Here is a 13,669-nt window from a genome sequence, read left to right on the forward strand (position 1 = left end):
GTTCCAAAATCTTGATTGTGCATGGAATATGGCTTAATGCATTACTTGTATCTTGATACTATCTTGACTTGCACAACTTGTTGATTTTAGAATTTGGGATATCAATCAAGAATTGACATGGCTAGGACTTGGTTCAAGTACGGGGGAATGTCCCCCTACAACTATAGTGCGCACTAGGGGAAAGGTACCCATGGGTTAGTAGCCCTAAAGTGATCTCAAGAGTACGGTTTTAATCCGGGCTATATCCGAGTTTCCACATTGGTTGATTTCACTCTTTAAATTTTAAGTTGTTATTCCTTGAAGATTTAAACTTGTCGTGTATGTGAAGTGCTCCAATCTTGTTTCATTGCATAGATTTTATGCTTCATTTGTGATTTAACTCTTTAAATTTCAAGTGTTGTATTCCTTGAAGATTTAAGACTCTTTTCGTGTCGTATGGAGTATTTCATTCTTGTTTAGTTGCATAGATTTTATGCCTTGTTCTTGATTCCATGTGCGACTCTTTCATATTTCATGTACCGTCCCATTCTTATTTAGTTGCATAGATATTATGCCTTATTCTTGATTTCACGTATGACACTTTTTGTGTTTCATGGAATGTTCCATCCTTGTTAATTGCATTAACATTATGCCTTGTTCTTGAATCTTTGTTTACTTGCATAGATATTATGCCTTGTTCTTGAACCCTTGTATAACTCTTATCGTGTTTATCAGAATATCCTAATCTTGTTAATTGCATAGATATTGTGCCATATTCTTGAATTCGTGTATTAAACCTTTCGTGTCATGTGGAATGATCTAACTTGCTTAAATTGCATTGATAATGTGATTCTTATATTCTAGTATCTGCTTGTCGTGTTTAATGAATATTTCTAAACCTTACTTAATTCTATTGAAAATGCAAATCATGATAATCCATGTTTAAGCATTCTTCTTGTCATGTTCCTTGGATTATCCCAAACTTGACTCATTTCATATTTGTATATATATCATGATTCTTGTTGATTAGACTCTAAGATAGCTTAGAATGCTCCATGAGTCTCACTTTGACATAGACATTAGGTGGTATGAGCCCTTTAACATGTTTCACCTTAAGGTGATAAATTTGTAAAATGCTAGGTCGATGCATGCTCATCTCCTACGAGTAGCTTTATGTTGCTCACCCCTACGAAATTGGGCATATTTCAGGTACAAAGACTTGGTTCGTGACATTTAGCATTCCTTGGGTGGTTTGGAGACTTGAAGTCCTTTTAAATGAATTATTGATCACATGCAAGTGCTAGCATGCTTAAGTCTAGTTTTTGAATTGTATTGTGTAAGTAGGCCAAAATGTCATTTTTTTTGCCTTTGACTTGTAATATGTGCTTAAGCACACTTTTTGGCACTCATTCTATGTGTATGATATATGGCCGAGGGCCAAACTTCATTTGAAATCCTTGCGTATTGAAAAATGTATAAATTTGTCTCTAATGTGAATGCTATGAAAACCATGTGAATTACCATGTCATTTTTGCACTGTAGTGTGCATCGAGTGTGTAATTCATCCTTCAGTATCCATTTACCATGTATGAGGTGTGGCCAAGGGCTAAACACCAATTTGTCTTCACTTTTGCATTTTAGTCTCATACATTGCATTTCGGGCCAAAATAGTTAAAACCATGCCTTTAATGATTCATTTTCAAATCGGGAGGTGCAAAGTGTGTTCCGGCACCTCCACTAGGTCTCATTAGTCATGTTTGAAGTGTGGTCAAGGGCCAAACGGTCATTTGAAGTCATTTGCTGATTTTGGATTTCAAAATCTCCATTTCAAGTTTATTTTTGCCTTTTTGGCCGTCACGGGTTGGTTTTGACTCGGCCATTTCCGGGAGCCACGGACCATTCCCGCATGCTTAAAATTACTTATTATGTGTGTGTGCATATTCGTTTCAGCTTAGAAGTGCATTTGGGGTCAAAATTATGCTTGGTGCAAAGTTGCATTTTTACCGTTTTGAGCCTAAACTGATTTAAGGCAATTTGGGGATTTACTTTGTGAAATAAATTCCGTTCTCAACTCCTTCACATAGAAAATGTGATTTTAGGGGGAGTTTCCTTTTCGTGTTTTTTCGAAAAATGTCAGCTTGACCTCAAAAACCTCGCTCCGAACTCAAAAATCTGCTAAAAACACTATTCCTGCAATTTTTGAGGTTCCAGACCACCCCTCTACCTCATTTGGCAAGGCCCCGCAGTGTTCTGGCCGGCACTTGCGAGAATCTGCCATGTTTGGCGGGCCCCTGCGGGTCTTTGGCGGGCGCCCGCGAACACTGTTCCTATTCCAGACATTTTTTTTCAACGGGCCATATCTCACTCGTTTTAACTCTGAATTAGTACGTTCTTGAGTCTAAATTGACCGTGTCGAAACAAGCTTTCTAATGGTACCAATTAGAGCTTCATATTCCTCTTGTAGCTCAAGATATTTAAGTTTTATTAAGGTAGTGTCAGAATTTGGTTCGAATCGGGATAGGGTGTCCTTTTCTTCGACTTCAGAACTTGATATCTTTTCTGTCCGGACTCCGAATCAGGTGATTCTTGAGTCTAACTTCATTAATTTTTCATTTAATTTCCAATGGTACCAGTTTTAGTTTCAGAACTTTCTCCTAGCTTAAGATATCTTGTTTTAGTGTGAGGGTGTCGGATTTGGTTTGAACTGGGATAGGGTTCATCTGGGATTTCACTTCTTTTGGCCGTGGTACTTCATGTGAAGTTACCAAAGGATGTTTTTGATCTAATTTGACTTGTTGAAAGTCAAATTCCTTCCTCTTGGGGTAAAATGACCAGTTTACCCCTAGCTCTTCTCTTGTAGGGTTTTGATGCCCTTCTCATCATTTTGTTTCCATTGAGTCTCGAAACTCTTTGAGAGTCCATTCTTGTGCCCTAAGGATGACGTACATCTCTAAGGACTTGTCTTTGTCTTGCTTCCATACTTTATTCATTTGAATTCTGTGACTTCATAGGGAGTCATCGTGATGCCTAGGAATGGCACACATCTCCTGAGGCCATTTTGCTTCTTTTACTTCCGCATCTTGGATCCGGTTCGGGTCATCATAGGACACACTGGGTTGAAAAATTCAGGGTCGTTACAAAACCACTCTGCTATCCCGTACACAGACCCTTCTTTCTTTCCCTTGGGTTCGGCCTTGCACTCCCTTGGCTGAATCTCCTTCTTCCTCTCAAGACTCTCGGCTCTCTCTATTTCTCACGTTCTCTCTCTATGTCTGCTTAATAGTTTGTAACAATCCTATGTAGACTTGTAATATGCATATATATAGACATAAAACAAAACACTAACCCCAAATCCATTACAACTCCTAAAACTGGCGTGAAATAAAAGTAAGAGGAAAATAAAATAAAACTAATATTATTATTTTATATATTAACTATATATATATATAATCATTTATATAGATACATATATACTTTGTTTGCCTTAACGTGATAATATTACATATAATATATTAATTATATAACTATTAATTAGTAATTAATAATAATAGCTACAATTATAATTACATCCTTATATACATATATAACCATATATATATGTATAACCATCCATGGGAAGTATCCATACCTATTTAAACCTACCCAAGTAGTCCATGCGACCCATGGGTTTGATCCCTTATTATGAACCATAAACATTAAAATAAAATAGAATTTAAACAAATAAGATAACATCTAAATTATTTAATTCTAACAATTAATTACAAATAAACAACTAACATTTAAACAACCAAATACACATCACCAAGAATATAATTTAATTAAACAAGTATGTTAAACAAACACAAAATCAATTAATTCAAATAAACTATTAAAACAATTTAAACAAATAGTTAAGAAATCAAATAAATAATTAAAATGCAATTAAAATAATTAATTAAATACCGAGACTATCCTTTTAAAATTAGGGGTATTACAGAAAGTGCCCTCATCATGACATACCTTCGTGGCAACTAGTTCAATATTTCTTTGAAAGTTTACCAGATAATCACAAGGGTATGGTTGATGCATCCATGGGTGGTTCTTATCTTGATAAGCATGAAAATGATGTGTGGTAATTGTATGAAAGCATGAGTGAGAATTCAATGCATAGATCTTTATCCTCTAAAAATGGTAGAAACCTAGGTGGAAGGAAGAATGTTGGCTTATATCAAGTTGACAACTCCAATGATATAGCCGCCGAGATGAAATCCTTATCTCAAAGGTTTGATCAATTTTTGATAAACCAAAATTCGGCGAATCAAGTATCTTCCTCCCATAATCATGTTCATCATCGTTCATCTAATGAATCTTGCATGACTTGTTCAAGTGTTTTACATTCTACTTCCAATTGTCTCCATGGACATATGCAAAGTAAGCCCCATGAGCAAGTCAATGCAACATTTGTCAACTAAGGGAATAATCCCTATGGCACTCATTATAATTCAAGTTGGAGGAACCATCTGAACTTTTCTTGAAAAAGCCAAGGGGAAGGCTCAAACCCTCCCCAAGGTGGTTTTCAAAACAAGTATGTTCCACCTCCAATGCAAGGCCAAGGTTCCCAAGGTTTTAAATCATCATCATTTCAATCACATAGCAATCAATTTTCTAATTCTCATTTTCCTAACCAATCATCATATTCTCAAGGAAACTCTAGGAGTCCCACTTTTGAGGAGAAAGTGTTAACCGCTCTAGGTACTTTAGAGGCGAACACTCAATTGTTTCATTCCCATTCTTAATCCATTGCTAAGCTAGAAACCCAAGTCGGGCAAATAGCTAGTACCTTAAAAGCTAGAGAGAAGGGGAAAATGCCTTTGAATGAACCACCAAAGCAACAATGTGTTGTGGAGACTCATTCCTCATCGGAAGGGCACATAATTGAACATGTCAATGCGGTAACAACCTTGAGAAGTGGGAAGATTTTTGACAACCAAGTAGGTACTCCCAATAAAGAGAGTGAACCGGTGCAACCAAAAGTTGACACCCATCCCATTTCTCATCTTATTCCTCCTTCATTGCATATGCATGATCATTTTTTTAAGAAAGTTGTCAAAAATGATTTGAAAGATGAATTGCAATATGATTTGAAAAAGGATTCTAAAAATTCATGTGTTCAAGATTCTTCAAAGAAAATCTTTGAAAAAGATTTTGAGCCAAGAGCTCCATTTCCAGATGCCTTGAAATGATCCATTTTGCTTGAAAAATAAAAGATCAAGACCAATGAAATCATTGAAATGTTTAGGCAAGTGAAGATTAATCTTCCACTTTTGGATACAATTAAGCAAATTCTGACTTATGCCAAGTTCTTGAAAGATCTTTGCACCCAAAAGAGGAAGAACAAAAGCCAGGCACCAAAGAAAGTGGTCTTAACCAAGCAAGTGAGCTCCATTTTACAACATAACACTCTCCCAAAGTTTAAGGACCCTGGTTCACCTACTACTTCTTACATCATTGGTGACTATGTCATTAATCGGTCTCTTCTAGACTTAAGTGCAAGTGTCAACCTTTTTCCATACTCGATATATGTCAAATTGGGCTTAGGAGACTTAAAGTCGACGTCGGTGGTTTTACAACTTGCCGACTAATCCATCAAAAAGCCTCGGGGTATCATAGAGGATGTTTTGTTTAAGATTGATAAGTTCTTCTTCCCCGTTGATTTCGTTGTCATAGACACGAAACCGATTCCGAACCTTAAGAGCCAAATTCCCTTTATCCTTGGCCGTCCCTTCTTGGCAACTGTGAATGCCAACATAAATTGTAGGATGGGGATAATGAAAATCTCATTTGGGCATATGAAAGTGAAGTTGAACATCTTTAATCCAACCCTAAATTCGATAGACAAGTATGAAGAAGTGTGTGTTGTAGAAAAGTGCATTGATAAAGAACTTGAAAAACATGAGTTTTTGCTTGGAAATGCTAAGAGTCAATCTTCAAACTTGAATTCAAGAATGGTTGTTTCAAAAGAAAAGTTTGAAAGGGCATGGAAGCCCAAGAGTTGTTTTGACCAAGGACCATCAATGTCTTCTGATCCAAATTCAACAAGTTCTCTAAAGAACCAATTTTTGGATGAGGTTCAAAGTGTTTCTCACCCTACTAAGGAGGGGATGCATAACAAGATATTCGATCTGGGCTAAAAGAGCCCAACGTCTTACTAGAGACGTTAAGGACTAGAAAATATTTCGTAGGGTTTACAACCCTATTACTCCCTCATTTCTATTTTTACCTTTCATTTCTTGCGACGTCTAGATACCTTCCGGGTTCATACACATTGTTGGGGATTTTGGTTGAAAATGCCTCCACTTTTATTCTGAAAATGGACATCTTGTGCTTGTTCGATCAATCTCAAAAGAGGTTTGATCGATCGAACTTCATTTCTGCATCAAACCTGCATATTTCACCCCTCTGTCCCATTATGCGAAGTGTTTTGTGATCAATCTGAAAGTCCAAGATCGATCCAAATTTCTCTTGGATCGATCTTCACTTCCAACACTTAGAAAATTTTTGAACCCTACATAAAACAGTTCTCTGTCTGATCGTTCGAACTTGTCTGCAGGTTTTTACCTATTCGATCGATCAAAGTATCTTTTCGATCGATCTTGGATTGATCGATCTGTACCCCTTTCTTCACTTTTACTTTGACTTTGACTACATTTTTATTTTTAGTGTTTATTTTATTTTATTTGCAAAAACCTCAAAAAGATTTTTATTTTAATTTTTACTTTTATTTTAAAATTTTCAAAATCCAATATATATATCTATATACACTTTATTTTTAATTAATTATTTACAAATATTTTCAAAAATTCCAAAAAGATTTTATTTTATTTTATTTTATTTTTATTTTATTTTATTTTTCAAAAATCTAAAAATATTTTGAATTTTAATTTCTAATTTGTAAATATTCAAATTAATAAAAAAAAAAATCAAAAATACTGTGTCGTTTTGAGCTTTAGATCGATCTGTGTTCTTAAAGATCGATCTATGTTCAATCGACCAAAGATCTTTCTTGATCGATCGAACTTGTTGAAGGTAGTTTTTAAAAATATAAGCCATTTGGATAGATCCAACACCCTAGCCCTCCTCCGTCATTGCCCATCTTCTTCCCAACCTCCAGCGAAGCTCCAGTCAGCTTCCAAGGCTTCGAATCTTCATCTCTCGTCTCAAATCTCATCTCTCTCCTTCGTTTCCACTTTTCTCATTGAGTTTTTGTAAGTTTGGGTTTTAGTTTCCATGTCCGAGCTTCAATCTCAATATTTTTGCTGTGTCCATGTTAGATCTGAGTTTCCATGATGATTTCTTTCTATTTTTGAAGCTTTGAGCATGTGTCTATATATGTATATATATATGTGTATATATATTTTTGTATATATTTTGATTTTGATTCAATTTTGAGGGTCACGTACATAAATAAGTGATCAATATTGTGTTGTTGGGGTGTAGGGGGACCCACAAGCTTGCTTGGGTACCCCCCTGTCATCCACATTAGAGATCTGTGACTTTTCGAATTTCCCGATGCAGTTCGATCGATCGAAGTTTTCTTAGATCGATCATACAAAGTTCGATCGAACCTGATCGATCTGATAGAGATTGATCTCACTCAAATCCTGATCGATCGAACTTCACAGATTTGCATTTGTGCACTTCACATACCATCCATAGTGTTCATGTTAGTTTTTTGATGCCCAATGCCTGTGTTTTCCACATTGGATGCATTCCATACTTATACTGTTTAGCATGCTTCACTTATTCACAATTTATTTGGCTTCATAATCACTTGCGTAGATTTATGATTATTATTCTGGGTTGTCTATCTTATTTGACATACATGTTTCTATATACTGTGTTTCAAATCTTTCTTATCTGTTACTAATTTTGCAAGTGTTTCTTTTCTGTTTTGCAGGCTATGGCAAGGGTTAAGACCATCGCCCGTCGACATTATACTAAGAGGGTACGACAACATGTAGAGGAGCTAGCAGAGCCCTCTCATGCCCAGGATATAGAGTAGCATGAGCAGGATGAACTAAAGGACCAGGCAGGACCTTCTCATATTTCGGACTCATCTCCTGAGCAAGCTTCAGCTCAGTCCCCCTCATCAGATTCCATATTGTAGTCTTCAGATGCTGCATCTACCTCATCTCATTTTGATGAGGCTGAGCATGTACTTTCTCCTTCTCCGCCACCGGCACAGCCTGGCCAGGCCCAAGACCGACCTCTCCCAAGATACAAACGCCTTTCAGTGGAGCACAAGTCTGTATTTGATATGTCTTTCTTCTCCCGGTCAGTCCTAACCCGGGTAGCCTTTGACAACATTGAGCGGCGCCGCATTTCAGCCATTCTGGCGCCAATCACTTATCTTGTTTTCTTCTAGAACCTCTGACTGGCTCCGGGCAATCTATCAGAGCTACAGACTACCATTGATGGCTATCCCATCAGGATTACAGTTGATACACTGGCCAGAGCTTCTCGGTGCCCACATATCTGCCCTCCCAAGCTTCATTATCCTACCTTGCGAAGGCCTTCAAACGTGATATGGTTGTTACACTTATAGGCCATTATGTAGCTAGGGAGACATTTACCACTCGGACTTATCTGCCCGATGACCTTTGGTTCTACGATTCGATCTTATTCTGAAACGTATTTATGGCAAGGCATAAGATCTAGAGGCGCACAGACTTCTTGGCTACTTTATACGGATTTTACACGGGCCATTGGGTATCTATCCTGGCGCTCTACTGGAGTGTCATAATGAAACTCTACACTGATTACATCAGCAAGGTGAAGCCCAAACGGGCTAAGTTCCTTCCATTTGCCCATCTTATCACTCATATCCTGCGGAACAAGCACTTTCCTTTCCATTCAAAGGAGTGTCCCGAGGCAAGAGCTTGTAGCTTCCTCAAGAAGGACTGGAACAAGAGCTACAATGCTCTTATCAGGAGCCTGGAGGACGATGCTGTTTTGGCAGCTAAGGAGGCGGAGCTTGAGGAGATGACATCAACAGTAGTAGAGCATGATCCGGTAGACCCACCAGCGGCTACGGGCATGCCTATGGACATTGATCTGGAGCAGGAGCCTCCAGTAGAGGAGTTACCACATCATTCTCCGACAGGGTCGCCACTACATGTCCCAGAGCCTCATCAGGATGAGCATCATTCTCCTGACCTCCGACACCCGGCCTAAGAGAGCACATACAGACTTCGAAGGATGTCATTGTCTCTCTTGAGTCCGATATGGTCTCCCTCAGAGCAGATATTTCTACACTCCACTCAGATGTCCTAGCTGCGCTGTGAGATAATATCCGGGGATCACGCCCCACTCGCCCGACCTCCTCTTCCTGATCTCTCTATCTCTATATCATCATTTTTCTATATCTGTGATATTTGACTGTTTTTTTTTTTATACTGTTACTATATTTTTGTGGCCAGTCTGTTGGCCCATGATGTACATTATTTTTTATCTTTTATCCATGTTATCTTTTGGATGTCATATCTCTATATTGATATATCTGTTTGTGATTGACTCCATTATCAGCTACATCCCAGTGACTTCAGTGAGAGAGAGTGCTACCCAAATTTTCAGGACCACCCTTTTTCCTCTCTCTTTACTTCAATTCTTGTCCTATTTACACTTGCATGTCCACTGCGCACTATTATTATCCCTTTTGTTATCTAATGAGTTTTATCCAAGTGTTATCTTTTCAAGACTACAGTTAATCCCAAGTTTGCGAGGGTTATACCACCCACTTTGGATACTTGTGTTCCGGCCATTCATTACTATAGCTACACTGGTATACTCTTTCCTTTGTTCTCTTTGCACATTGAGGATATTGTGCCATTTAAGTTTGGGGGTAATGGTGTTAAATGCAGTATTTGCTTTCAATTCAAAATTTTAAGTATGACTTGTGTATTTGAGGGATTTTCTATGATTGGTCCATAACTAGCTATGATTTTGATCTTTTGAGGACTATATTGGTTAGAATTTAAAAATTGCTTAACTTGAGAGTCCAATACTCCTTATATGCCTTGTGGATGCCATTTAGGAGTAAATTTTTTGAAAAATTGCTATCTTGCTTGCACTTGTGGTCCATATCATCCTGATTTTGTGATTGCTTTAAAATTCACTCTAGGATTCTACACTAGCACAGGCGCACACTAGCATTCATTTGTGGGGTACATGCTTCGTTGATTATTGAATTGGTTATATCCCAATTGGGCTAGCAGTGCGTTGAAAGTTTTCATTTTGAAAAAAGTGGTAACAATCCCTTTTCATTGAGTAGCCAGGATTCTAGCCTCGTCAAGCACTAAATTTCTCACGCCGAAAGGTGAAGGGCCCAAACTTTAGGTTAATAATTGAATTGAAAAAAAAAAAAAAGAAGAAGAAGAAGAAGAAGAAGTTGCAAAACCAATAAAAAAGTGAGGACTTCTTCCAAAAGGTGAGAAGTGGGAAATGATTAGATGGAGGTTATTTTGATTTGTAGCCTAATTAATTTGAGCTTGTAAGTCCGTAGGGGTGTTTGAACACCTAATGCCCTAAAGCCGTCTGGTTTGGAAGTCATTGACCTAACACTCGACCTTGTAAATCACTAGAAAGCTTAATAGATCACTACATTGCACTATGTTTCCATCTTTGATCCTATATTAAAAAAAGAAAAAGAAAAAATTGATTGGAAAGAATAAATGCACCTAGTTTAATAAAGCTTTAATAAAAGGTTCACTCTTTGTTTTGATGATCGGGACTAGATTTGTGTGCTAGTTTGAGGGTAAGGATGTGATCATTTCTTTAGTTGGCTTAGATAACAATACATTTGATGCCGGTCCACTCAAAAAGGATTCTAGTGTTGTTTTGATTTGCATGATCATTTTCTTGATGTGTGGAGGACCATACTTGCTTGCTTGATATTGAGATTTTGGGACATTGCTTGGAAAGGGTTGAAAAATTGCATACTTGAGGTAGTTTTCTCCCAATGCTTGTTTGGAATATTGGTGCCTCTTTTATAAAAATGAGCTTAATGTTTGTGGGTATCATTTCTGGAAACCCTCACGAGACTTCACTCATCCACTAGGGGTAACCTAAGGGTTTAAAAAGCTTGTTGCATATGCTAAATGCAATCAAGTTCCTTACGAAGTTAGCGTTATCTATTTATTGCTTTCTAGTTCATAGTTGTATAGTCATTCATTTCATTCCTTTACTTTGTAGTTCATTGCTAGGGACTAGCAATATTTAAGTTTAGGGGTGTGATAAGAGCTGAAAAGTACGCATTTAAACCGCTTAAGCTTAGGTATTTTAGGACCTTTATCTATCTTACTTTCCTGTTTTAGACTAATTTCATGTTATTGCCCTTTTCTGGCACTTGTCCCAAAAATAAGTTAATTCAGCCAAATAAGAGCCTAAAAGAAGTTAACTCCAGCTGGATGGAAGAAAGGAGAAAAGTGGAAGCAGAATGAAGCAAAGTGTGGAAATCAGCAAGTTCGATCGATCACAACATTTCTTCAATTGATCGAAAAAGCATCGATCTAGACTGTTCAAGATGGGTCCAAGCAACTGTCCTTATCCAAAAGATCTCATCATCTTCGATCGATCGAAAATACTCAGCTTTATCCACACCTACCACTTTTGTCTTTTTCCCAAAATATCCCAAAATATCTCAGAGATTTGTCTTTATTCAAAAAGGCGCCGCCAAGGATGATCGATCTCAACCATGTTCGATCGATCTCAAGCAAGTTCGATCGATTGAACCTCCACAAGTCCGAAAAAAATAAAGTTCCAGCTCATTAAAAGTTGGCCCATGGTGTAATCAATTCAAAGACCATAGTGCACGAGTCCAGGCCATGGGGGGTGACATTTGAGCCTCCTATATAAAGATTTTGAGCCACTTTTAACATATAACACATATCATAGAACATATATCATATATCTCAAATCTTGAAGAGGACTCGAGAGACTAGAGAGAGATTTTACACATCTTTGGCAGTTCTTCCATTCTTCTAGGGTTTTCATCAAGAAAGAAGTCATTCCTACCATGGAGATAGCCCTTGAGGGTTGGATGACTACTTTAGTGAGTGGCTAGACATCCACTTGGGGCTAGAGTAGCCCCTAAGTTTGCTTCCTAAACTTAGTGCTTTGTATATTTTTGGGAATTTACTTGTAACAAATGTTTTGATCTTAGATTTGTATATATATCTTGTGGTTTCTACTTGATGTGTATGGATTAATGTTTTTAATTGATTATCTATTTCTAATCATATGTCTATGTATGCTAGAATGGATGATTCATATGCTTTTCTTTAGATTTAATGGAATATATGCATGTCTATGTGTATGGATGAAGTTAATCTAGAGATGATCAAAACATAGTGCTGAATTGAACACTCTTACAATTTATTTAATGGTTCACACTTGTTTCTTGATGGATTGTGCCACACCTTTAGTTTACTTAGTTTAATTTCCATGTCTTTAGTGTAGATTTAGTGTAGTTACTTTAGATTCATAGATAGGTGGACAATTTATTCTTATTTTTTGGTGCTCCATGCTTATGAATGCAAAGAGTGTATGTTTTTAGATAGTTGTGTGTGCATAAATTGTGGTTTCATTGAATGGATTATGGTCTCATTTGATAGTTGTGCTTTCCATTTGAAATGGCTAGAAAATCTATGCTTATTTGCCATCCATGCCTAGTTTCAATTAATGTCACACACACCCACAAGTTATAATTCAATTTCCCCATTGATATACAATTGTTAGTGTCTAGTGAAGTCAAGCTTAGAGGTGAGCTCTAGTACCCCAAGTCCTCTCCTGTATATCTTTTCCCCTACTTTCTAAATTGTTACTTTTGGTTGCTCTAATTTCAATTGCATTGTAATTTAATCAACCAAATAATCTACCTTTGATCACTTAACCTACTAACCCTATACATTGTTTCCATTGCTAGTGCACCCGCAATCCCTTGGGACGATCCTTACTTATCCTAGCTATATTTTTAGTTAGCGGTAGTAGTGGCACTAATAAATTTAAAACTTCGCCATACTATTTTACATATCTTTTAGACGTTGGTGCTACGGCAACACCATTCATCACCACCTCCTTGAAGATAAAACACTTCTTAATTAGATGACTGACAATATGATGATATTTGTAGTATTTTTGGTCGTTAACACGTCCCATCTCTTGAGGGCATTTGCATTTAGGGAGTTCTATAATTTTACTTTTGAGTAAGCATTCTAATATGCCAGGAACATTGGAATCGGGGAATAGGTATTCCTTCTTCTCTAATTCCTTTAACGTAGGACGTTGTCTTTCCCCCTTTTGAAACTGGCGAAACTTTTTATCATCTTTCTTGTTATCTTTGACAGATATCTTGACTGGGGTAGTCGAAATAGTCATGGATTCTTTAGCAGCGTTCTTTGACGACTTATCACTCTTTTTCAAGTCCTTCTTATCCTTGCATGGTTCTATGGCCACCGGACCTTTTTCGTCATGGGATTTTATACTGATCTCCAAGTCATAGGCACACGTAGCCAATTCTTTGAATGTGCGAGGTTTTATGCCATGCATTCCCTGCATACACATCTCTACAGCAGAGATTTCTGACAATCGGTCCTTGTAGTCAAGACTAAGTGCTCGCCACCGATTAATGTAGTCGATTACAAGCTCATCCTTT

Source organism: Cornus florida, unplaced genomic scaffold, assembly GCF_030987335.1.
Source record: "Cornus florida cultivar Cherokee Brave unplaced genomic scaffold, ASM3098733v1 CherokeeBrave_3.0.0_Hap2_Chr08, whole genome shotgun sequence".
Taxonomy (NCBI): domain Eukaryota; kingdom Viridiplantae; phylum Streptophyta; class Magnoliopsida; order Cornales; family Cornaceae; genus Cornus; species Cornus florida.